Here is a 26,672-nt window from a genome sequence, read left to right as displayed (position 1 = left end):
CAAAGGTAGACCAAGAGAAACTCAATCCAACATTCCCTCTAGCTACTACACTATTTGTCTGCTGCCACAAAACTGCTTGAGATGGTCATCTAGGATTTCTTTCTCTGACTTTTCTACTTTTATCCTCTCTTAAGGCTTTTCCAATAAGATTTTCACACCACAAGACAGTTCTTGGTTATGATTCCCTTTCCTAACCCTAAATGTCTGTGTTCAACACTTACCTTATTCAATCCACTAGCTTTATATGACACAAATGATTATTATTCCCTCCTTGGGACCCTGGATTCTCTGTGCTCCCAGGACAATGTGCTTTCTCAACTCTCCTCCTTCACTCTTCCTTTATCTCTTTTGCTACTTCTTCTTCAGGTCTCTAATATCCAAATTTTGAAATTTCCTCATGGCTTGATTCTTGAACTTCCTCTGCTTCGTCACCTACATTAACAACCTGTGTTCTATGTCATATGGGATCGTAATGGACATTCCCAAATTTACATCCTTAACCCTGATTTCTTTCCAAATCTCAGAAATATGAATATGAATGCCTATTCAATATGTGTATTTGAATATCTGTAGGCATCTCAAATTTAGTTTGTTCAACACCAAATTCATAATGCATGACCCAAATCCTGGACTGAATATACTTTCTTCCCCCACCCCATCATCCCCATCTCAGTGTCAGTTCTACTTTTCCACTACTCAAACCATAAACCTAGGAATCATTTTTTTTTAATTTTTCTCTTTCTCTTATCCTCTACACACAGAATTTGTTGAAAAAATATATTCAGCTCTTCCTGCAAAGCATATGCAAAATTAAGTCTTTTCCAATCATCATTTACTGCCACCACTCTAGTCCAAACCACCATCACTTTTTGCCTAAATTACTGAAGTTGTATCCTAACAGTCACCTTGCCTCTACCTTTATACCTTAAAGTCTATTGTCCACAGAGCATCCGGTATGGTTTTTAAGTCAGATTACATCATTTCTACACTGAACTCCCTCCAATAACATGGTGTGGTGGATAAATAAGTGGGATAAGTATGGAGTATGGGAGAAAAGACATTTGAGAATGTTGTTTTGAGATACTTGTGAAGATGAAAGCCTGCATAGGATGGTCGTGCCCAAAAGCAGAAAAGAAAACACAAAAGGAGGAATTAGTTTGAGGAGGAACACAGCAAATCTAAGAAGCAAGCCAACATCAGTGTGGGCTATCTGGCAGGCAGCTGGAAATTCACCTTTATTCATGAGAGAAATCAGAATTGTTATTGTGGTTCTGAAAATCGCCACTGAAGACTCATTCAGAGGCATAGGATGGAATGAGGCAGCCCAAGAGCAAGAAAAATGGAAGAAGATAGTGGGAATAGTCATATAGTTTAAGTGCACAGATAAAAGAGAAGAAGATGTAAAAAGGAAAGAATAAGTATGTCACTAAAATCAGGCTGGAGCACAGATTCTATTCCTAGCACTGGCACAAGGTGGGGTGGGGGTGGGGGGCAGAGTGACAGAACACAGGAATTTCGTACATTCTGACAAGACTAAGCAAATGGGGCATTTTTTTGCTGGCTGATCTAGAAACAAGGTCTTCAGAGCTTTTCCCCATCTTATAGAGGAGCTCAAGCTGTAATTCGTTTTTCAAGACCTACAGCACTTCTGTGTCTATATAGACAGTCACATTTTCATTATCCCACTACCCTCTGCTTTGGCTTTCAGGACTTGCTTTCCTAATAATGTTCTGAATGCTTGGACAAAAAGACTCATTTCATTAACCCTACTTTGTTCCAGAAATATAATTATTTTGTGGTCACTAGTTTCCTACCTTCTATAGCCAAGACCTTTTGTTTTTTGTGGATTATTAGCAGCATCTTCAGAATTGAACACCTCTTTCTGCCTTCCCTACTTTTCACCTTAAGAAATTATCCTCTCCCCATATAAGGTCTCCAGCAATAAGTAATTCATGATATCTAAGTGCCCATGTAATTTGTACCTAACAAGCTATCTTAAGCAATGATGGAAATGGTAATTATTTACTCTGGAAGGGCTGTCAAGGTTACTGTTAAATCACTGCCATGCTATTAAATTGGACTGAGGGTGCCTTCCTTTTCTGCTATTGATCTTATGGGTGAATTACCCCCCAAAAACTTTCCAATGTGCTACTAGCTAATTCATTGCAGTGCAATATATATTAAGTTGAATGTGAATAGCATACATCTTATTTATACTATGTTTTAGATGCACAAATTTGGAATTTATGACAATGTTCTCAAGCAATGTAATATAGATGAAAAATACAATTTCCAATGTAATATCCAGTGTTCGTAAATATGCCATCTTGGAAATTACAACAAGCAATACACAAAGTAAGGAAATCAATGGACTCTGGGCACTAGTGCTATTTCTCAGGGCAAAGGTCTGTTTTGTGTGGCAATAAACACACCACCATCCTAATAAGGAAAGTACCATGTTGAAAGAATGACTACACCATTTACACCATTTGTGTTTAATCCCCTGGTGTCAGAAATCTGAAGTAAGAGCAAGACTTCATAGCTGCTAATCCACACGTTGTCACAGTAGGGCAGAGGTTAGGGAGTGGCAGTATAGTCACGGAAGAACTAAATATCTGGGGATCTGAACAGAATGGGAACACCCTGCTAACATGCCCTCAGTTAATATGACTTCCAAAGTTAACTTTTTTGCAACTAAATATATGAAAATCATGTAATTACATATATACTTGATTCTACAGCAGAAAAATTATGGCTTCAATCATTCATTCCACACAATTCCACACACATTTATTGGGCACATCCATATGCTAAGCACCACACAAGGCTCCAAGAAAGTATCAGTGAATAAGACTGCCAAAGGCTCTGATGTCACTCAGCTTACAGTCTAGGTCAACTGAGCAAGTAGGCAAACCAAGCAGTTGTTACCACCTTGTCTATGTGTAAAACATGAGTGATAGAATCGAAGTAGGGGCATTGTATATTCCTTTATTTATTTATCATGCACTATCAGGTTTATATGTAATGTGTGTAAGGATATTAACAGTACAATGTTAATAAACGATACAGCCCTTGTCTCATAGTTTCCAGTGTACTGAAGGAAACAAATACTCATTCAGTGGACTGGGAAAAGACTTCCAAAGAACAACATATGTACAATGTCTAGGGACACAGTAGGAATATGTGGAGTAACAATGACCTCATTTCCTACCACTGTCTCTGTCTTGATCCATTCTGGTTACCATAATAAAGTATCTTAGACTGAGTAATTTACAAAAGATAAGAACTTACTGCTTATATTTCTTGGAGCTGGGAAGTCTAAGACTAAGGTGCCAGAAGACGCAGTGTCTGTGAGGGCTGTTCCTCATAGGTGGTGCCTTCTTTATGTAAAGGTATGATAAAAATAGAAAAGGAGTAACAAGCTCACTCAGACCTCTTTTGTAAGTAAACTAATCCCACTTATGAGAACAGATCCCTCATGACCTAACCACCTTACAAAGGCCCAATCTCTTAATACCATCACTTTGGGAATTATGTTTCAATTTATGAATTTAGGGGACACAAACATTCAGACCTCAGCATTATTCCTCGTTCCATACCCTTCACCTCACTCTCCTGCCTTTAGGTGTTTGCATTGGCTGTTTCCTCTGGCCTGAATGCTTTTCCCAGATATTTACATGAAAAACTCCCTTATAAGTATCAGGTCTTTGCGCAAATACCTTCTCAATGGGGCCTACCTTGATTACATGGCTTAGCCTATGACATTTCTGATCCACCTTATCTTGTTCTACTTTCTCTTTTTTCAGAGCATCTAACACCTTGAAAGGCACTCAATAATTTACTTGCATATAATATTTCCTGTTTATTGTTTGTGCCCCCTGTTAGCTCCACAAAGGCAGAGATCTATGGTTAGTTCACTGGCGAATCCATAGCACCTAGAACAGTGCCCAGCACATAGTGAGTACGCATAAAGTATTTGTTAAATAGATACAGATAATCATATCAATATAAATTTAGCACTGAATATGTGCCAGAAATTGTGCCAAGCAAATTAAACGGATGGCCTCTTTTAATCCTCATAATACATGATTTCTTTTTTAGCCTCATAGAAGGCACTAGACCCTGCTTTGGGATTTAGACAACTGAAAAGGAATTTCAGCCTGAAGAACTTCCTTTGGCATCTCTTGTGGTAACAAATCTCTTAGTTTCAATTTCTTGGAAAATGTCTTTAGTTCTCCTTCATTTTTTGAAATATATGTTCATTTGATGTAGAATTCTAGGTTGACAACTGTTTGCTTGAAGCACTTTAAAGACACCATTTCTTATGGCTTCTATTGTTTATAATGGGAAGCCAGCATCACTGTTATTAATGTTCTCCAGTGTGTAAAATACCTTTTTTTCTCTCTGGCTACTTTTCAGACTTTTTTTCTTTGTCTTCCATTTTCAGCAATTTTACAATTACATGCTTATGTGAGGATAGTCTTTTGTAATCCTGTTTGGGTTTATCGAACTACCTTGTTATATGAGCTGAGCTTTTAGTCAAAACTCGAAAAAAAACTGGTGGTTGATATTTTTTTAGATATTTTCAATAATTCTCCCTTTCCTCACTTTTTAAGATTCCACCTACACATATGATAGACATCTTGATAATTTCCACCAGTTCATTAAAGTTGTGCTTGTTTTTTCAATATTTTTCTAAGTGCTTTAGTTTGAATAATTTCAATTGATCTGTCTCCAAATTGATCCTCTCTGCTGTTGTAACCAATCTACCATTAATCCCATGTATTGATTTTTTTTTTCAGAATTGTATTTGGCAGTGCTAGGATTTTCATTTGGCTCTTTTTTAGAGTTTCCAAATATCTCCTGAAATTTTCTAGCATTTTACCCACTGTAGATTTAATGAGAATGATAAATCTTCAGCAAGACTCGTAAAAGAGACACAAAGAAACTGCAGATTATCAGTATCAGGAATAAAAGCACATACTTTGCTATACCATCCTGAATATAGTAAAAAAATAATAATAATATGTTAATACAATATTATGTTAATACATTGACAATTATTTTTTACAGTACTAGAGATTGAACTCAGCGGTGCTTTACCACTGAGTTACATCTTAATCCTTTTTATTTTTTTATTCTAAGACAGGGTCTTGTGAAGTTGGCCATATTAGCCTCAAACTTATGATCTTCCTGTCTCAACTTCCCAAGTAACTGGGATTACAGGCATACACCACCACACCCAAAGAAGTTTAAGTGTCATGTAAATTCTTTTAGAAACATGACTTCCTAAAGTCAACTCAAAAGAAATGCAAAATCTGAATAGCCTGGTATCTATTAAAGAAATTGAAGTTTTCATTTAAAACATTCCCAAAAATGAAACTCAGAGCCCATATATCTTCACTGATGAACTCTACAGATATTTGATAGTATTGAATTTGAACTAACTTCTTCATAAAACAGAAAAGGAATGAACACTTTCAATATATTTTACAAGCTCAATATAATGCCAATGCCAAAATTGACTATGGCATTACAATAAGATTAATATGCTCCATGATCATAAATATAAAATTCCTCAACAATATTGTTTCAAACCAAATCCAGCAATATATAAAAAATAGAATAGACTATAACCAATGGAGTCAATCCTACTTATGCAAGGTCAGTTCATTCATTAATATAACTTACTACATTACTAGAATCTTAAAAATACATAATCATCTCAATAGATACATAAATATAATTGCACAAAAATCAACACCCATTGTGGTAAAAAATGAACACTTTCTCTCTGATACGGAAAACATATCAAGGATGCCTTCTCCTGTTCCTAGATTCAGAGACCCTAAACTATGAAATAAAATTTTTAAATAAAATAAAAAGCACTATGATTGCAAAGAAAAAAGAAAGCTGTATGTATTATCATACAAGTTGATCACACACAGAGAAAATCCAGAGGAACCTACAGATCTCTAGAATTACAATGAATTTACAAAGTTGCAAGGAACAAAATCACTGTACAAGAAAATCAAGACCAACAACCAGGCAATTAAAAAATAAAATTTAACAACTATTGTTAGCAGTAGCCTCGAAAATATTAAAAATAATTTGAAATAAGTTAATTTTTAAAGGAGTAATACTTTTATATTAGAAACTACAAAACACGGCAGAGGAAAAAATGTTTAAGCCTAACTGAATATATAGATATGTCATATTCTGGGGGAATGGAAAGTATGCTGTTAAGATGAGAATTCTAAATTAATCTATACATTCAATTATATCGTAATCAAAATTCCAGCAGACTTTTTTATGAATTAACAAGCTGATTTTTAAATGTATATGGAAATGCAGAGTACAGGATGATCAAAATGATCTTGAAAATAAGTACTTATACTAACAGTAGTTTAAGACTTATTATGAAGCTACAGAAATAAAAAGAATGCGGTATTTTCATGGGGACAGACAAATAGAATAGAATAGTGACTCTAAAAAATAGCCCCACACATGGATGGTTAATTTTCAACAATGATGGCAATCTAATTTATAAAATAAAAAAAAGTCTTTTCAACAAATGTTGCTGTAACAGCTGAGATACACACACACACACACACACACACACACACACACACACAAATGAACATCAACTTTTTTCTTGTGCCATACTAATAAATGCGAAATAGATCAAAGATATAAACAAAAATATAAGACTATAAACTTTCTAGGAGAAAGTCTTTGCAACTCTGGGAAAGAAGAAGATTTCAAAGAACACAGAAAACACAAATCATTAAAGAAAAAATGGTAAGTTGGACTTTGTTAAAATAAAAAATGTGTGCTCTTTGGAAGACACTACAAAGAAAATGAAAAGGCAAGCCACAAATTTGCAGTATGGATATCTGACAAAGTTTGGATCTAGAATATGTAAGAGAACTTATAAATTAACAAAAAGGAAAAAAAATATTTTAAAATGGATGGAAGACTTAAACAATGTTTCACATATAAATGACTGATAAGTACATACAGTGCTGAATATTGGAATTTAAGGAAATTCAAATAAAACCACAATGATGTATTGTTTCACACTAATGTAAATGTTTAATAATATAAAAACTGATAATAGTAAGTTGGTCAGGGTGTGCAGCTATTAAAATTCTCATACTTTGTTGGTGGGAGCATAAAATGGTAACCACTTTGGAAAGTATTTTGGTAGTTTCTTATGAAGTTAAATTTATGCTTACTGCCTGTTCCAGCAATTCCCTTTCTGTATAGTCCATATCTAAGAGAAATGATAATGTGTTCCCAAATGATGAATTCTCATATAGTTTTATTTGCAGTAGTCTCAAATTGGAAATGACTTAAATGTCCAACAACAGATGAACAAATAAATAATTTGTAGCATGTTCATAAAAATAGGATACTATTCAGAAATAAAGAACAAACTACTGAACCATACAACAACATAGATGAACAGTATGACTCAGCCATCCTGCCTAGGTATAGATCCAAGAATAAATACCTTGGTGTTTATAGATGAATCAAATTACTCTTCAGTAATATTCATAGCAACTCTATCATAATAGCCAAAACCCATATTGAATCCATTTCAAAGAATATAATGAACAAATGATAGTATATTCATTTAATGAAAATGTATGAAAAGAAATCAAGAGAAGAATCCAATTTATAATAGCTATAAAAAATAATTCAAAATAAATTTTACTAAGGAGATGAAAGACCTATACATTGAAAATTATAAAACATTGATGGAAGAAGACAATAATAAATGGAAAGATATCTCAAGTTTATGAATTGGAAGAATTAGTGTTGTTAAAATGTCCATGCTACCCAAAGCAATTAAAAATTCCATGTGTTCTCTATCCAAATTCCAATGACATTTTCATAGCAATAGAAAAACCAATCCTAAAATTCATATGGAGCCACAAATTTCACAAATATACAAGGCAATCATGATCAAAAAACAACAAAAATGGGAATATCACACACCTGACTTTACACATCATAGAACTATAGGAATTAAAACAGCATGGCACTATAAAAAATAAACATATTGACCAATAAAGCAGAATACAGTACAGAAATGTACTCACTCATGTATGGTCCATTGATTTTTGACAAAAGTGCTAAGAATACACAATAGGAAAAGGATGATCTCTTCAATAAATGGTGCTACAGAAAGCTAAATCCACAGGCAAAATAATAAACCTGAACCCTTATATCACACAATATTCAAAAAAATCAACTAAAAGTATAATAAAAACATAAATGTAAAACCTGAAACTAAAAACTACTAGACAAAACCATAAGGGAAAAGCTGTAGGCATTGTTTTAAATGGAACAATGGATTTTGGATTTGACTCCAAAAGCACAGGCAATAAGTAAAAATAGATAACTGGGATTATGCCAAGTTAAAAAGCTTCCACACAGTAAAGGAGACAACAGTGTTGAGAGGCAAACTACAAACTAGGAGAAAACATTTGCAAGTCACATATCCAATAAGTGGTTAATATTCAAATTACATAAGGAATGCAAATAATTCAATAGCAAAAATCATCATCATCATCATCATCATCATCATCATCATCATCATCATCATCCAATTTTTTAAATGGACAAAAGACCTGCATAGACATTTCTCAAAAGAAGACATACCAAATGGCCAAGATATATATGAAAAAAATGCTCAACATCACTAATCATCTAGAAAAATGTGAATTAAAACCACAATGAGATATAATCTCATGCCTATGAGAATGCATGTTATCAAAAAGATGATGGATGACACGTGGCAAGAATGTGAAGAAAGGGGAACACTTACATGCTGTTGGTCTTAATATCAATCAGTACAGCCATTATATAGAACAGTATGGAGTTTCCCCAAAAACTAAAAGTAGAACTACCAAATTATCCAGCAATCCTACTTCTGGGTATTTACCCAAAATATGTAAAATTAGTATGTCAAAGAGATATCTGTACTCCCAGAATGTCTGCACTACTCAAAACTACAAAGTTATGGATTCAACGTAAGTCAGTGCCCATCAACAGATGAATGAATAAAGAAAATGAGGTATACACACACCGATACACACTCTCAAGAACACACAAATGGAATACTACTCAAGCTTTTAAAAGAAGAAAATTCTGGGGCTGGGGATATAGCTCAGTTGGTAGAGTGCTTGCTGTGCTTGCACAAGGTCCTGAGTTCAATCCCCAGCATCACAAAAAAGAAGAAAATTCTGTCACTTGTGCAACATGAATGAAATTAGAGTACATTATTTTAATAAGTCAGGCACAGAAAGACAAATACTACATATTTACACTTATATGTGGAATTTACACCAAACTTTTAGAAGCAGAAAATAGAATGGTGGTTACAGAGGTCGAGGGTTAGCAGGAATGGGAAGATGGGTATCAATGAGGGTAAATTTTCAGTACTCTTACTACAAAAAATAATTATTTGAGGTATGGATATGTTAATTAGCTGATTTCAATTATTCCATATTGTATTCGTGAATCATAATATTGTTTTTGCCCAAAAACAATAAATACAATTATAAATTGTCAATTTATAATAAAATTTTTCATTTAAAAAAGTATAAACGGGTTACTTACAACAATAAAAATGACTCACAGCACAATGTTGATAAAACAAAGCCTCTGTATGATTCTATTTATATAAACTTCAAAAATAGGCAAAACTAACATGTGGTCATTGAAGTTAGACTAACTTGGAAGATTCTGGGGTACAGGGAGTAACCTCTGCACTGATCTGGGATACGATTCCATGATGGTTCTTTTTTTAAATATATTTTTTAGCTGTAGTTGGACACAAAATTTTTATTTTATTTATTTATTTTTCTGTGGTGCTGAGGATCAAACCCAGTGACTGTACATGGTAGGCAAGCGCTCTACCCCTGAGCCCCAACCCCAACCCCCCATGATGGTTTTTTTTAAGTCAATTACACATACACACGATTTTCACTCTTTATTGTATGTGTGATATATTTCAGCAACAAAACCAGCAAAATGCAAAAAAAAAAAAAAGAATGATAGTTGTACATCACTGTTTTTAGTCCTATGTGGAACAGTAGAGATAGCAGTAGATGAGCACATGGGTCCTAGTTCTCTAGAGAATTAGAGTGCAGCTAAAGAGCCAATGGTAACATACATACATTAAATTAAAAGTATTACTAGATATCTTTAGGGTTGCCTGAATAAATAAATTTCCACAAGCTTGATATAATAATAGAAATTTTTTCTCCCACAGTTGTGGAGGCCAAAAATCCAAAATAAAGATGTCAGAAGGGCTACACTCCTGCAAAAGGCTCTAGGAAGGATCCTTCCTTCCTACTGCAGGACGTCCCCTGGGCTAGTGGAAGCTTCTCTCTAACCATTGCCTCTGTCTTCACATGACCTTCGTCACTGAATGTCTCCTGTGTTATCTCCTCTTCATATATGAACACTAGTCATTGGATTTAGGCCATCCTAATGCCACATGGCCTCATCTTAACAACTTATGTCTGCAGAAACTCTAGTTACAAATAAGATCACATTCTGAGGTTCCAGGTAGACATGAATCTGGGAGGGACATAACTTGCTGTAGTTTGGATCTGGACTGTCTCCCAAAGACCCATATGTTAAAGGTTCAGTCACCGGCCTATGGCACTATTGGGAAGTGGTGGAACCTTTAGAAGGTGGGCCTAGTAAAAGGAAGTTATGTCTTTGGGGTTGTATCCTTGAAGGAGATATTATCACCCTTGGTCCCTTCATTTTTCTCTGTTTCTCTATTGCTGATAGGTAAATAGACCTCCTCTGCCACATGCTCTTGTTATGAAATACTGTGTTGGCAGAGGCCCAAAGCAACAAAGCCTAGTGACTGAAACTTCTGAAACCCTGGGCCAAAACAGTCCTTTTCTCCTTTTAAGATGATTTTTCTCAAGCACATGGTGCAGTGATGGAAAGCTAGCACACAACTCAACCTACTGCACAAAACCATTTTCAATTTAAATTCATTGCTAAATTGTTTGACCACAAGAATTCAGATGAAGATGTGATCACTGCAATCTTAAAATGTTAGAGAGAACATACCAGGAAGGTAAGTCCTGAATTCCCTCTCTCTGAATACTGAGCAAGATTCAGGTGACCACAGCACAGCATGACCGGCAATAGGAGTGGGGAGGGAAGCAGCTCAGAGGCGGAGCTGACTGACAGGGAGAGCTCTGGCTGAGAAGTAGAAGAAAATAAGATTGAATAAATAGAGTAAGCCAAGTTATGAGAGTCCTTGAAAGCTTGGCAGATGAATTTAGACTTGACCCAATAGGAAATAGGAAATGACTGTAAATTCTCAAGCAGGGAAGTGACATGGTGAAAGCAGTGTTTCAGGAAGATTATGTTGGTGACAGTATGCTGGATGGATGGGAGGTAAAAGGGACTGAAGGCTGATGCATTTTGTCTTTCCTGTTCTGGATGAATGTAGGATAGCATGAGATATGTGGTTTGATTTTTAAAAAGAAAAGGCACCACTACAATGACTCTCCTAAATCTTAATAAGATTTCCGAGTTCATTCTGAAATGGAAAAGTAGCCCATAGCAACTGAAAATGCTAATTGTTTCTCAGGTTGAAATTCTCATTGGAGAAGAAGCAGCAAGAATGTAGCATAGTTCCTTGTTACCGAAAATGCAGGAGTGGTGTCACTTTAGAAATGCAGAGCCTCATGCCCAACCAAAAACCTGCATTTCTAAGATCTCCAGGAAATCAATGTGCTTCTTAACTTTGTGTTCAAGTTTGAGCACCACCCTAGTCCATGTCTATTGAACTTCTGTTTGCTATTTGTGAGAAATGTGGATATGTAACTGTTGAAACTATTGTGATAACTTGAAAAACCAATTATGAACCCCTTGCTTTGTATGATGAGGCTGTGACATTGAGGCACTTGCCAGTCCCAGAGTTGGGGCGTTTGCTCACCCACTTACATGTCTCATAGGGAATAATTGTTGTATGGTTGAAATGGAGAGATCTGGTTACCTTGTGAAATGTGTCACTTATTACATGCAGTTGAAATTAAGACATCTGCTTGTGTTCCCACCATCTTGTGGACTCTAGCTCTAAAGTGTCACTTTTTTTGAGGGGGGGTGTCATTTGAATATATCTTCATACCACAAGGTTTCATTTTCTTGCTATGCAAATCAGCAGACAATTTTCTTATTTGGAGCCAATGCAGGACCACTTGCCTTGGGAATATGGTTTCAATCCAGCTGAGCCTTTTTTTTCTCTGGTATTCCATTCTCTAATTGTAAGTGTCCTGGGTTGCCTCAGGACATGAAAACTCCTGGTGACTTTCCCCACCATGTTGAGGATGCAAGGAAGAAATAAATTTTTAAGGCCACATTGGAGCAGCATTTCTCAAACTCTCATACATTTCCTGAAGATCTGCAGAAACACAAATTCTGAAGCAGTAGTCCTAGAGCAAGAGCTGAAATCCTGCTTTCTAAAAGGCTGGCAAGTGTTGCTGACCTTGGTACACTAAAGACCACATGCTGAGCAGCAAGGCTACTTGCTTGGCAAGATCAGATTAGACAAGTAGAGAAAGCAATAGCAGAATAGAATCATGGCAAAAAATATCTCTGTGGGTGGGAAGAAATATAGTCAAAGATAAAAAAGTGACTTGAAATGAAAGAACAGAAAAGAGAGCTTTAAAAAGCTCTGATTTAAAAAGAAGAGTTGATAAAGATGAAAAAGCAGAGAGGGTTTTACAAACATTAGAATTGAGATAGTCTAGGAACCCAGAATTTGCTTAGCAATACTTCTACCAAACACATCCACAGCTAGCAACACTTGATGGGGATTTCTAAATCCCTGGGCCAGCAGAATGATAGGAAAAAAATATTGACTCTGGCAGGCCAGATCTTTCTCACTGATCCTGGACATCTGGTCACTAAATCTTTCAGAAGGGCAGATTAGAGATGGTGAATTGAAAGCCCCTCCAACAGAGGCACTGATAGTGATTTTTAAATGAGTATGGAAGCTAGCCAATCTCTTGCCATCCAATGTGCAGAAATACATTACAAATTTATTATTACAAATAGAAACCAGAGAAAAAATTTACCAGACCATATTTGTATCCACCCAACCAAAATGTATCACAACTCAACTAGATCAAGCAACCATGAGTGAGGAAAACTGTGATACAAGCTTATCATTGGAAACAAATACTGAATATCTTAAATATATGGCTCATGGATAATGACATTTTAAACTGGACATTTTGCAATCTAAACTGACATTCTAAACTGGACATTTAGCAATCAGCAGATGTCACACTTAGTTTTGGGTAATGAAGTAAACAAATACCTATAGGTACGTAGCTTATAATTTTGTTGAAAGTTAATAAGTACCTTCATCAAGTACTGAGAGCAAGCCTAAGCTTCACTTACAACTTGTCTTTCTGTAATAACATTATTTTTAAAAAAGAACACAAGACAACATAAAAATCAAAGATCAATTAACTCAGAGAATTTCCCAGTGCCAACAGCCCTCCACCTAATGCTGTCACTAATAGAGGAAGCAGGTGATAGAATCTAATTAGCAGCACAATGTAAGCTGTCAGTAAAACTCTAATTTCCCAATGAGAAGCTTTATTCAAATTGAATGCTGAAAAGAATTTCCATACTTTGTTACATATTCTGATGTTGTCTTCCCTGATATAACTTAAAGCCTAAAATGGGCCTTGACCTATTTTACCTAAAGAACATAACATGATCCTGTGCCTGTCCTCCTGATTCTGTCTCCATGCCACCCAGTGATGGTAAATCATACGGGCATCTGCTGACAGAGAGGGTTGCTCCCTTCTATCTCATCCCTGACTCATCATCAGAGATGGACTTTTAATCATAGAAAGAAACAATAAGGGGGATTAACCATAAGCCATACCCTCTCTCTCCTTCCCATTTCGCACCCCAGCAGAGGCAGCATGCAAGACCAACAGCACATTCTAATAACCCTCTCAGGTGACATGCCCATGACCCAGTTCTTGATTCAGATATAAAATTGATTAGGAGGCATGGTCCCCAAAGCCAAAATGATTATACAGAGTAGTATATAGCTTGGAAAGGGGCAAGGGGACATTTGGACTTGAAGCTATGGTAGAAGACTGTGAAGACAGAGCCTATTCCCTGCTCACTGGGTTCAGATCCAGCAGCCTTGACAAAAAAAGCACAGCTTTACCTCTGAACTGTTGTTTTCTCACCTGTAAAACAGAGATAACAATGCGAATATCAGTGCTTAAGGATCAAATAAATGTATTTTAAAGTAGCTGACACACCACCACTTGCTCTACAAAATTTTTAAAAGAAGCCCAACACAGAAAACAAAAGCCAAAGATGCTACAATTGGAGTCAACAGTGGGTCACAGTGGGTCACCTGACACTTAAACCTCCCTCCCTCAAAAAAAAAAAAAAAAAAAAGTCATCTTTCTCTAAAGGGTTTCTCCTCTAACATACAGAATGTCCATAACTTTTCTCTGATTTTTAATATTGCTTTGAGACTGTCCTCAATTATTTAGGCCTTATAGCTAAGGCCATTATCATTTTTCTTAGATCTTTTAACATTTTCTGTTTGAGAGTTTTATCCATCTTAGAATCTCAAAGAACACATTTGATGGGTTAAATTAATGATGACCACCAGAGGTTACCACATGCATTAAACTTTGTAAAATGATGAGGATTTTTTTTTTCCTTCTCCGTCGTTTTCTGAAAAAGTAGGGCATTACTCCCTCCTTCCCTGCCATACCCTCACAGACGGCGACTCACAATTCCTCCACCGCCTTCCAAGCACCGAGACAGCACTGAACAGATTGCAAAGGCTGCTCTGGGGGAGGAAAGCGGCAAGCCACAGCCTCGTGGCTTAAGGAGGGATTCAGACAGTGTGTGCTGGAGGCCTCGCTTGCCAGCAAAGCAGCAGACACCCGGATGCTTCAGCGACAGAAGCTGCACAGCAGGCCTCCAGCGACCAACACGTGGCACTCCCCCAGGCCAGCCTGAGCGCCACGCACCAGTCTTTCCCAAGTCCCCATCTGGCCGGTCTGCACAACAGCTTTGCTGACTTCACGCTCAGTGTCTTGGGCCTTCCTACTATGGGCCACAGGACCTTATTCAGAACCATCTCTTCCCACCAAGGAGCTAGTCGTCTGTGTTTTCAACAATAAAACCATCTGGGCATCTGACATCATTCACCAAGTAATTAGTGGGGAAATGTGGCAACATATCTGGGGATATTTAATAAATATTTCTTTTTTTTTAATTTTAATATTTACTTTTTAGTTCTCGGCGGACACAACATCTTTGTTTTGTATGTGGTGCTGGGAATCGAACCCAGGCCGCACGCATGCCAGGCAAGCGCGCTACCGCTTGAGCCACATCCCCAGCCCCAATAAATATTTCTTGAAGGAATAAAGGAGGCACAGAAACTCCACATTGGCTCCCTCCAGAAGAGAAAAATGGAGAAGCTTCTTGCACTTCTCTGGGCCCTTCTGGGGTGTTCTTTGAGGGCCCCCGAAGCCTCTGCCTATATCACCAGGGTCATAGGTAGCAGCCCTGGAGTCCCATCCTTGGGCTTCTACTCTTCTCAATTTCCTCACTCCTCCTCACCAATCCCATCCATTAGCTCCGCTTCAAGTAGCACCAATATTATTCCAGTATTATTACCAACGTTATTTCTGCCTCCCAGCACTTCCCCAGCACACTTGAAAACCAAATGTTCTACTAGTCATTTCCGTCAATCATTCTCAGGCACCTCAGATTCCACACCTCCAACACTGAATTCATTTTTTTTATCCCTAACATGTTCTTCCACCTTGATAACTTTTCTTCAGCTGGCAGCCTTACTATCCATGCTAATAACCCTGGAAGGTATCCCCGACTTCACTAACCCTTCCCCCATTCTCATGCAATCAAGTTTCTAGGTTTCACTGATTTTATTTCCTAAGTATTATCTGTCATTGTCTTCTTTCTTTCCTTCTGATTTCCCCAGTTCTACCCCAAGCCCTGGTTGACTCTAGGCTGCAGTGCTCTGTTAGCCTCCTGACTAGTATACCCTTACAATCCCTACACAGATCAAGCCCTACAGAGAAGTTACTGTGATTTATGTAAATACAAACTAGATCACTCATGCCCTTTTTTGAAAGCTTCAGTTTCTCTTCAGTAAACCATAAAGCTCACAAGTTTATGTGCAAAGCTACACACAACACACATCCCTGGATTATCAGTTCTTCTCAAAGATATGGCAGGGTAAATGTCATTTCCATATACAATTCAGCACCATCGTGTAAGAGAGTTCAATGCAAAATTTGCATTCAGCTTAATTATAAAACTTGGAAACTACAGCTCGTTGTCTTACTAGCCCACATCTATGTAGACACAAACATAACTTCATTCCTTCTACTTTCCATCTACTTTCTCCCACAAAGTTCCATTTCTAGTTGTCATTCTCAAGAAATACCTCCTATGTATTCCACAGCAGCCAGTAGTTTTTTATGTTTTATGTTCTTCTGTAGTCCCAGAGTTTGGAATAAGATCTAGTGCATAGTAGGCACTCAAATAATTATTAAATAAATAAACAAATGAATCCAAAAAACCAATCTTCCAATCAAAATCATCATCAGGCTAGATGGCCACCTGTTCTTTCTCTCTGGCTCTGGTTTCCACTTACCCACCTATGTAGTCTGCACAGCTGCTCAGGGAAATCCTCGTGGCTGTGGCTCACCAACAAGTTTGGTGACTGTAGGCACTGTTGTCCATGCCAAAGAACTGAACCCACAATAAAGCTGGATTCCATGCATATGCAAGAATATGGTTACCTAAGCTCTCAAACATTCCTTTCTGCCCAGGAGTCCCAAATACCCTGGGGGGCGGTTCCACCAGTTCCTGGCTATGACTCTCCATAGGGGACTCAAAATTAATCCACAGGACCCTATTGACTCCCCCAAAAAGTTCTTCACTAAAACCAGTTATAAAATGAAGACAAATACCCCAAAGGAAGCAGTAAACCAAACGTGCTCTATTACAAAACTAAAAAGAAATTCCATGATATGGGCAAGTCCAACTTCAATTTGGAGAGTTTATCTAGAAAACTCCTATTCAATCTCTAGACCTCAGCTTAAGTGTGCCCTCTTTGAGGAAGTATCTGATCATTGCCTTTTCTTTACTGCCACAATTCAGAACTGCAAGGTCCCCTTATCCAAATCCTCTACCACCACAGGGTGCAAATTCCAGGTTGTGGGTTCTGAAGCTAGCACAATTTTCACAACCCTCTTTAAGCAATTACAAAATTAGAATGCAAAATAAATATTATTTATAATGAAAAAGCACTCAAGTTACAAATTTTGAAAGGCTAAAAATACATCATCTACCAGAAAACAGAAAAAGAACATTGTGTTTAGCTAATTAACTGCCTGACACTTTTAGAATAACTTTCCTACTTGTTTTCCCTCTTGCTGATTGCATGCTCTTTATTGCCTCTTAATATGACAATTATTTTGCAATATCATTTTCCATAGAGGGAGGAGAAATGGAATTCAGTCTTAACTCAGCAACAGTTGATCAAAATTTATTTTTATTAATGAGACTTGGGTTTCATAAAATATTAAATTATTCACAAACTCTCCATATTACTACAAAGAATTTCTAAAAATTCCTATCTCATGTGATCCACATCAAAAAAAAAGTTGTTTATAATTGTGAAAGATCTTTTGTTTAAACTAGACATCAAGAGGGAGACCCATATAACAGAAGAATAGGACCAGAGGGAGGGAGGAGAGAAAGGAAAGGAGAGGTACTGGGGAATGAAATTGACCAAATTATACCGTCATAATGTATGCATGTACAAATATGTAGAAACAAATTCTACTGCTATGTATATTTATAATGCACCAATAAAATTCTTTAATCAAAACATGAAAATAAACTAGACATCAATGAGAAAAACAAAGTCTTAACTTATAATTTTACATAGTGCATTATCGGAGAAATTTCCACAGATTAGCTTCTGGTTCCACACATTTAGAATCTTGCTTTATCTCCACTAACATCCTTTTTATGTTAGGGCTGAGGAACATATTCATAACATCTCACAATTCTAGCCTTGAATCTTCATGTGACAAGGTCAAGTCAAGGGTAACACAAGCATTTCTAGAAGCCATTTCTACACCAAGATGATTAGAAGCCTTAAATATACATGAAAGTGACTTAAAAACATGTAACTATATCACTCAAAACGCAAACAAAACATATCATCAATTTGACTACCCTTATCCAAATCCCAAAATGCCTGCTGCTACTCTTAAACTACTTAATTCAAGAGGACGTGAGATGTATGGTCAGAGTAGAAAGAGTATGCTCTTACTTGGCTCAAATAGCTAATAGTTGCAAATTTTATAAAAACATGATCTTGTGAGCACTTTGCCTGGGCTTTGGAACAGGCCCAACAAATGAGAGTACTAAAGTTTAAGCTTCATTAACTTCACAGAAAATCTATTTCTAATCACTGCTCTTACCAGCCTTTATATTAATTAATTAATTATGGTGGCTTGGAAATGATGGCTGATGGAGAGGAAGAAATCAAGCAGATCTTGCAGAAAATTGCAGGAATTGGTGGATCAGCTCTACTCATTTCAAGGCTGCTATTTTCAGACACATAGTGTTAAGGAAGCTGGAGAAAGCATCAGGATGTGCAGAGGGGATGAAGAAGAGACTGCAGCAGATGAAGGAGACAGCAGGTTCTATTCAGGGCAAAGTATACATTCTGATGCTAAGAGGGATGACACTGGCTGTGAGTCCTAATTATAGCTTAAAGTTGAGGAACTTCTGTAAAAGACTGTGAAGCTGGAGTTTGATCTGGTGGGAGGCTGGAACCAGTTCAGTGAGGTGCACTGTAAAAGAAGGGATGTTGCACCAGCCACACCTCTTCTTGGGAGCCCTCACCCATTGCATAGGCAAAGTCTCCCTTTGAAAAACTTGTCAATGATGCTTTACCAACTACAAACTGATGCTGAAGATGAACATTCTTGCCATGGCATGCACAGGGTCCAACAGGCCAAATTGGCTATAAAGTTGTATGCTTGTGGTGATTGTTCCAAGTATATTCTGAGAAATGCATACTGACCAAAACCCTAAGATAGCCCAGCAAGCCCTCAATGTCCAAGCAGACAAGGCTGACAGGACTTTTTCCAGTAAAACTGAATTTCATCTGAACAGAGAAGGACATTACAAAAGTATGAAGTGGGTTCTGGGGAGGCCCTGGAGGACCTCTCCTGGGCTCTTTCTGGCCAGAGCCTCAACAAATTGAGCAACCACTCCTGGGATTCCTGAATACATTAAGCAGCCCCCTTGAAAACAGGGGAAAGGTGAAGACTAAAAAGAGGCACAGCATACTGAGAAGTTCATGGCCAGCCCTTTTTTGTGATGGATGCTGTCCAGTCAAGAGCAGAAGGCCACCCTGGAGCTCATGCCACTGAATGGGCAGCAGCATGGTGTGAAGAGTGTGCTGTAGTCCTGAAAAAAAAAAAAAGTGGTGGTTAGCCTTACCACCAGAGAAAATCTTCTCTCTACATTGGGCCTAGTAGACCCAGGTGGATCCTATAATATAGCAACAGTATGTAATGTGCTTCAGAGCTGGGGAGAGCTCATGGGCCCAACTTACAGCTTCACCAAATTCAACACAAGGGCAAGGACTACTCATTTTGCAGTATTCATGTGAAGTTGCCCCTCCTGCTAGTGGCTAATGGGCTCCAACCACCTCACTACTACCATAGTGACATCACAGCAATATTGTAAATGACCTTCCCTGAGTTGTATGCCAAAGAAAGAGTGAAGATGCAGAGAGAGCTCAGTGCACTGACAGCTGAACCAGCCATAACCAGTGACCCAACCAAGATGAGGAAAGGGTGTTAAATGAAGACTTTCCCTTCCTCTGCCCTTCAAGATACTTTATGTCCTGTTATCAGCATGTTCTAGCTCTCTCCAGGGCCACACACTCCCCTGGCATACCCCTTCTTCCTCTTCCACTCGTCTGTATTTTAAACAAAGAGTATGAATTGGCAGACTTGTTGGGTTCTTGCCATAGAACAGAGTCCCAAGGGTTCCTGTTCTTGTCTCTTTCCTGAGTCTCATCTAGCTTTATCAGTTCAGTATGTATGGCTAAGGCAGAGGACTTAATTATCAATGACTTCATTTTTTAGCAACATTTATTTTTATGTTTAAAATGTAAGTCCTGGGCTGGGGATGTGGCTCAAGCGGTAGCGCGCTCGCCTGGCATGCGTGCAGCCCGGGTTCGATCCTCAGCACCACATACAAACAAAGATGTTGTGTCCGCCGAAAACTAAAAAATAAATACTAAAAAATTCTCTCTCTCTCTCTCTCTCTCTCTCTCTCTCTCTCTCTCTCTCTCTCTTTCTCTCTCTCTTTAAAAAATATATATAAGTCCTTCTCCTTCTCTGAAGAATTAAACAGAATTAAATTTTGGGGGAAAAATGTGTCTATCTTCTCCAAAGTCAAAATTTCTTAAAAGTAGGATTATGTCCTATTCATCTTCACATTTCCAAATCTGAACACTGTGTTGCATACAGCAGACATTTGATAAATATGTGTTAACTGAGCTGAACTGAGATGGCAAAGAAGCCAGAACACTTAACAGTGCCCATGTATGTCAATTTTATGGTATTTAATCCTTTCTTGCTTTAGAAAGAGAAGCATGCTGTTGTCAATCAGACATTTTATATTCAGCAAAAGATGACTGACCAATCTCAAGTTTAACAAGGGAAAAACACTGAAAAAAAAGTTATTAGAGAATCATGAGTTTCAACAGGCAGCATTATGCACATCAGACCAAAGTACAGTAGAATCTGTCCATCTAGAAAAACAACAAAGACCAAAACAAATAATATAATAGAAACAAAGTCCAAAGGTAGTAGAATAATGAAAAGAACCATAGCACATTCATAAATGAAATTTGGCAATGTCTTAATGTTCTTTGATTACACCATCTTAGTCTGTTCATATTTCTCTAACAAATGACTCTTAGACTAGATGGCTAATAAACAACAGACACTTCTCACAATTCTGGAAGCTGAGAAATCCAAGATAAAGGCACCATCAGATTTGGTGACTAGGATCTGTTCCTAATCGGTCTTCACACCTTCACTTGGTAGAAGGAGCAAACTCCTTTTGGCTTTTTTTTTTTTTAATGGGGTCTGCTATTTTGTACAGGCAGGTCCCAAATTCACAGGCTCAAGTGGCCCTCCCACCTCAGCTTCTGGAGCAACTGGGACTTCAGATGTGCACCATCGTGCCCCAGTTCTAGGCCTCTTTTTTAAAAAATGTATTTCACATTTGTAGAACAATGTTTTTATAACTTTATTTTTATATGATGCTGAGGATCAAACCCAGTGCCTCACGCATGCCAGGATAGCGCGCTACCACTTGAGCCACATCCCCAGCCCTCTAGGCCTCTTTTATAAAAAGTACTAATCCCATTCATGCAGACTTCACCCTCATCTCTTCTCCTCCTCACAATCCCTACTTCTTTTTTTTGAAAGATAGAGAGTTTTTTAATATTTATTTTTTAGTTTTCGGTGGACACAACATCTTTATTTTATTTATTATGTGGTGCTGAGGATCGAACTCAGCACCCCACGCATGCCAGGCGAGTGCACTACCGCTTGAGCCATATCCCCAGCCCTCTTACTTCTTAATATTAGCATTTAGGAGTTAAAATTTCAACATGAATTTAGGAGAAGGGAACACAAATATTAAAGCCATAATATTTTAGTCTACTTATTCAGCAGAAATTTAGTGAACTAAGCATTGTGTGCTAAAACCTAGGGATTCCACTATGAGTTAAAACAGACATAGTCCCCAGACAAGAGAAGTATAAAGCATCATGGAGGATACACACATTGACTAAATTATCACACTAATAGAAGGATAATTGCAAACCTCAGTTTGCACTTCTATTAGTGTGATAATAAGTGGTGAGAAGGAAAGAAGCTAACTCCATGATGAAGGGTCTTAACTTATTTTTTGGTGAACGATATCTTCCCTAAGAAATAAGACACATGAGCTGAGGTTTGAAGAATGGAAAGGAAATGAAATGAATAAAGAAAGAAAAAGAGGATCAGCATCCAACAAGGACAACCAGACAGAGGAACAACATATGTAAAACTGCCATGGTGAGAAGGAGCTAGAAATTACACTGCCCTTCCTGGTTCAATTCAACTACCCTTCTCTCCTTTGCCTTGTACCCACAAAAGCTAACCTCTCTATAGCCTTTGCCTGCTTACATTTATCCCATTGTTTAGGGTATATAATCTCCTCACTTTCCTCCTGATGGGTCTTGGGTTGACAATGGATGTGATCTTTTTTCCTATAAGACTCACTTCCAGTTGGGTAGCCTGATCCTATAGCTACAGGTCAGGATAGCTCAGGAACCTGTAATTAATTATTCCTTCTCTTATACCTATAGAGACTGGATTCTTGGAAATAGCTTTAAGATATTTCATCTCTCTGTTAGTCAGCTTTACATCACTGTGACCAAAACAAGAACAACAAAGAAAAGGAAGTTTTTGTTTTGGCTCACAGTTCTAAGGGTTTAGTCCATGGCTGGGTGAGTCCAATGCTCATGAGATGGCACATGATGACTGCGTGGTACAGGGGAGGGAAGTTGGGGAAGATGAACCCTTCCAGGGAATGACTCCAGTGACCCACCTCCTCCAGCCATGCCCCATCTGCCTACAGTTACCACTCATTTCAGTCCATTCAAACTAGGATGGACTGTTTAGGCCACAGCTCTCACATTCTCATCATTTAACACAGGAGTTTTGGGGGGTACACCTTATATCCAAACCATAACAATCTCTGTCGTGGGCTTCCCTTAGTTGTGCCCACACCTTTGTGAATAGTTCCTATCACTCTCTACTCAGTCACACAGTTTGAAGGTGCCAGCTTGTTCCTGCTGAGAATGTGAGGTGGTGTATATGAGAAACTAAGAGGAGATGATCGTAGTGTGAAATGAGGAGGGTGACAAAAGATGTGGCTGGAGATTTCCATAGGAACCAGACCATTCAAGGCCTTCTAAACCAACTGGGGAATTTTTATTTTTATCCTGAAAGCAATGGACAGACAGTGAAGAGCTTTTAGCAGAAGGGATATAATAAGGTTTGCTATTTTGGTCAAAGCTAGACTAGAGTGGGTTGAGAAACAAGTGGGAAGTGAGAAAATGGAGATAACAAGGATTATCATCACTTATAAGTTTGATTTTGCATGAAAAAAATATTTCAGGCAGTGGTTAGAAAAGAGATATAGCTATAGTGAAGAGTTTTATTAGAAAGTAAAAAGGATTGTGAACAGGAATGTTCCAGGTAGGAACATACAGTAGAATGTACACAAAAGAAATCAGATGATAGTTTTTATATGGGTTTTAGAAGCAGGAAAAAGTGCAGATGATGGTACTGGCCATAAATAGAAAGAGAAGCCCCTGTTCCAATGTAACAGAAGGGAAGAGGATACATGCTAAAGTAAGCCTTTATATTTGCATAATTGTTAGGTAGGAAGAAATTGATGGTGGGGCTTTCCATCTGTTGGCTTCAACTTTCTTTGTAAAGTAGAAAGAAAGGTCACTCATCTCTTAGAATCGGAGAAAAAGTTGGGGTCATGTGGGAAGAGATATGGAGTTTGATAGAAGTGGAGATGGCTTAAAATATTTATCCTTAGGAATAAAAGTGCAGTTTAGACCAAAAGGTTATGATAGGAACATCAAGAAATTTTGAGAACCCTTTTGAGTTTCAATTTTGACAAGCATATAGCCCTCCGCTACTCTACTTTATGCTGCTTGTCCCAAGAGATTTAAGCAGATCCAGCCTGGACCATGATCCTACACCTAGACATAAGACTACCTCGTACGATTGGTCCAAGAGTGAACCTGACCCAAGCCAGGCCAGTCAGTGTCAGCCTGAAAATTTCACTGCCACCATCACAAAGACTGTCTTTTCCCCTTCACTGCTATCAAAAGCATTAAGATAATGTCAGTCTAATTAAGGCTTCCAGATGCCATCTTGTCATCGAGCTGCAGAGAAAAGCAGAACCCTAATGATAGCATTTGAATGCCTAAATCCAGCCATGGCTTCACCAATCCTTTAGTTTTCCACTTACATAAGCCAATAAATTTCCATTATTGCTTAAACTCACTTAAGTCAGATTTATAACTTATTCACTAAAAATTACATAGTAATCATAAATTTATAGTCCTACCAATATTTCATCTTGCTTTCTCCAGAAATGCTACACTGATTGAATATAGGCATGGAAGGATGTAGGTGATTCCTCAGCTTATCTAGAGGAAGTATTTTGCCAGGAAGGTGAATAATCAGGAAAAAGGTACCAGAGATTGAGCATAAACCTCATAACCAACTCTCTTCTCTTTAACTACATGCCAGACCTCACGTGTCTAGGTTAGGATTTCAGTTACATGAAACATAATTCAAGGATAGGTTCCCATCAGAAACAGTCTGATGTAGTCAACTGTCCCATCCCTACCATCCCTACTCCTCTACTCCCCTATCACTGGCCAGGCCAGGAGATTCCTGGCAACACTATACCCACTGCAGACAAGACTGCCACGACATACTATGATATTAAAGAACAGGGAACCAAAAGAGGTTGAGAATGATGAAAAAATGCAAAATAGGCCTGAAATTTTCAAAAGAACTCAGCCTGTGTGTTTCCAGATACAGCAGAAGTAAGAATCAGCAATTATTGAAATCAAGAAAAAGTGTGAAGTCTTTCCAACTGCACTTCCTTATCAGGGACACAGCACAGGCAAATGTCATAGGTCCATGAATCATCTACACTCCTGTCTGGCAGGAAACTTCTAATAATTTATACATTCCATCTGGAGGCAACTTAAAAGACTAATTACCAGTGATACCAACTAATAGCAGTGATTAATGGATGAGGGTCTTAAGAATGAGTCCAATTGGAATCCTGAACTCAGCGTGACTACAAACAGACAAAAAGTTTTCCTTGATCATAAGCAGATGGTATTTAGAGCCTCCAATCTGATACAAATGAAAGGCAGTCCCCTTGTTGAGTAAATTATTTAAACTCCACTCCAAGATCAATAATTCAATTTAAAATGTCACTTGTGTCTTTGCATTATCACCCCTACTTTTTCCATAACTAAGAACATAAAGAAGTTTTTGAAAGAAGGAAAGGCCATCTGGCCCATCCTAGTTACCATTTATGGTTAATTATTATTAATATTAATAATTTTACATAAAAGCACACAAACCTTGAGGCTTCTGAGTCCTTCAGTAGACATTATAGATCAGGTAAGTCTTGCCAAGCCACAAAGCTAAGGAAGTAATTAGCTAGTAAATCCCTCTGAAAAAAAGTATTTAATCAAAATAAAAGTTGAGCTCCTGTACAGTATGTAATGACCTTTTCCTGAAAGACCATATATTTCCTAGTCCCATTTTCATACCAGATCCAATTCTCATTGCCCTTTGAAGTCAAAGTCACCTTTGCACATAGGAGATACAGATGGAAACTTGGAAGCAAGTGAAGAATAGAGTTCCTGTTTTATCCTAGCTGCTTTATGAAGCATCACCCATCCTTGAAAAACACACAGGGTCACTATAAAATCATACCTTGCTTTTGAAAAGGACTTTATTCCCAATGAAGCTTTGCCTTATAATTGTCTGCTTTTATTTAATTCCAAATTATTTTTTTTCTACAGTGGATAGCAGACATTTTATTCCCTGTTACAGTGAAGATGAGAGAATTTTTATGGACTGATACTATTAGCAATAGTATCAGAGTATATATTGTCTTACATCTTTATTCAAACCACTGTCAACTGTTCTCAGACTTTTTGGTTCCATATGTTTTCTTTCTCTTTTTAGTCCACAGTATCCATGCTTTTATAGTTTGCATTTCATTAATAGTAAATATATAAGAATTCCAAAATTTATCACACATACTATGTTTTTGTAAGACAATTTAGAGCATAGACAGGGGATCAAGTGATTTCTTCGTGCCTAACATGGAATTAATATCTTAAAAGTTAGCATATGGAAAACACATAGAACAGCAAAGACAAAGAGTGCTTCATAAATAGTAATCATCCACAAACACAAAATTGTCTTTTTCTCCCTTTCTTTGGCTTTTTCCCTATGTCCTCTCTACAATATGGGCTGTTTTTAACTCTCACTGATTGTAAAAGTACTGGAATTCCAGGGGAATTACCCCATCCTAATTATTACCGACTTTTCCTCTATTAAGTTCCCAAGTAGTCTTTCTTTAGACTATAATCTTCGTCATTGTTGTCAAGATTCATCTGTATGTAAATAATCTACAAAGCCTTTTGCTATTCTATTCTCAAAGAACATTGCTGTGCCACTTCTGCCACATACCTGTTTTTTTGCTGAACCCCACGTGAAGCTTGGCAGCTTCTCCCCACCTAATTTACAATACTTCCTGCCCTCTCAACTTGCTCCTCTCTTAACTCAATAATCCACACACTGGCAGTCTCGGGGAAATTCATCTCACCTAAGTAGATTTTACATCCTTCCGACAGCAGTGCTTCCCCAGCCCAGGCCCTTCTGGCC

At 37.6% G+C, this 26,672-nt stretch overlaps 1 pseudogene; it reads left to right on the top strand.

The window, feature by feature from the left end:
- The first annotated feature begins 19,162 nt into the window (after window positions 1-19,162).
- Window positions 19,163-19,845, top strand: LOC101971121 (tetratricopeptide repeat protein 5 pseudogene; annotated as a pseudogene).
- Window positions 19,846-26,672: the final 6,827 nt, after the last annotated feature.

This window comes from Ictidomys tridecemlineatus, chromosome 6, assembly GCF_052094955.1.
Source record: "Ictidomys tridecemlineatus isolate mIctTri1 chromosome 6, mIctTri1.hap1, whole genome shotgun sequence".
Taxonomy (NCBI): domain Eukaryota; kingdom Metazoa; phylum Chordata; class Mammalia; order Rodentia; family Sciuridae; genus Ictidomys; species Ictidomys tridecemlineatus.
Note: the sequence above shows the minus strand (reverse complement) of the source record. Positions and strands in the feature narration are given on the sequence as shown.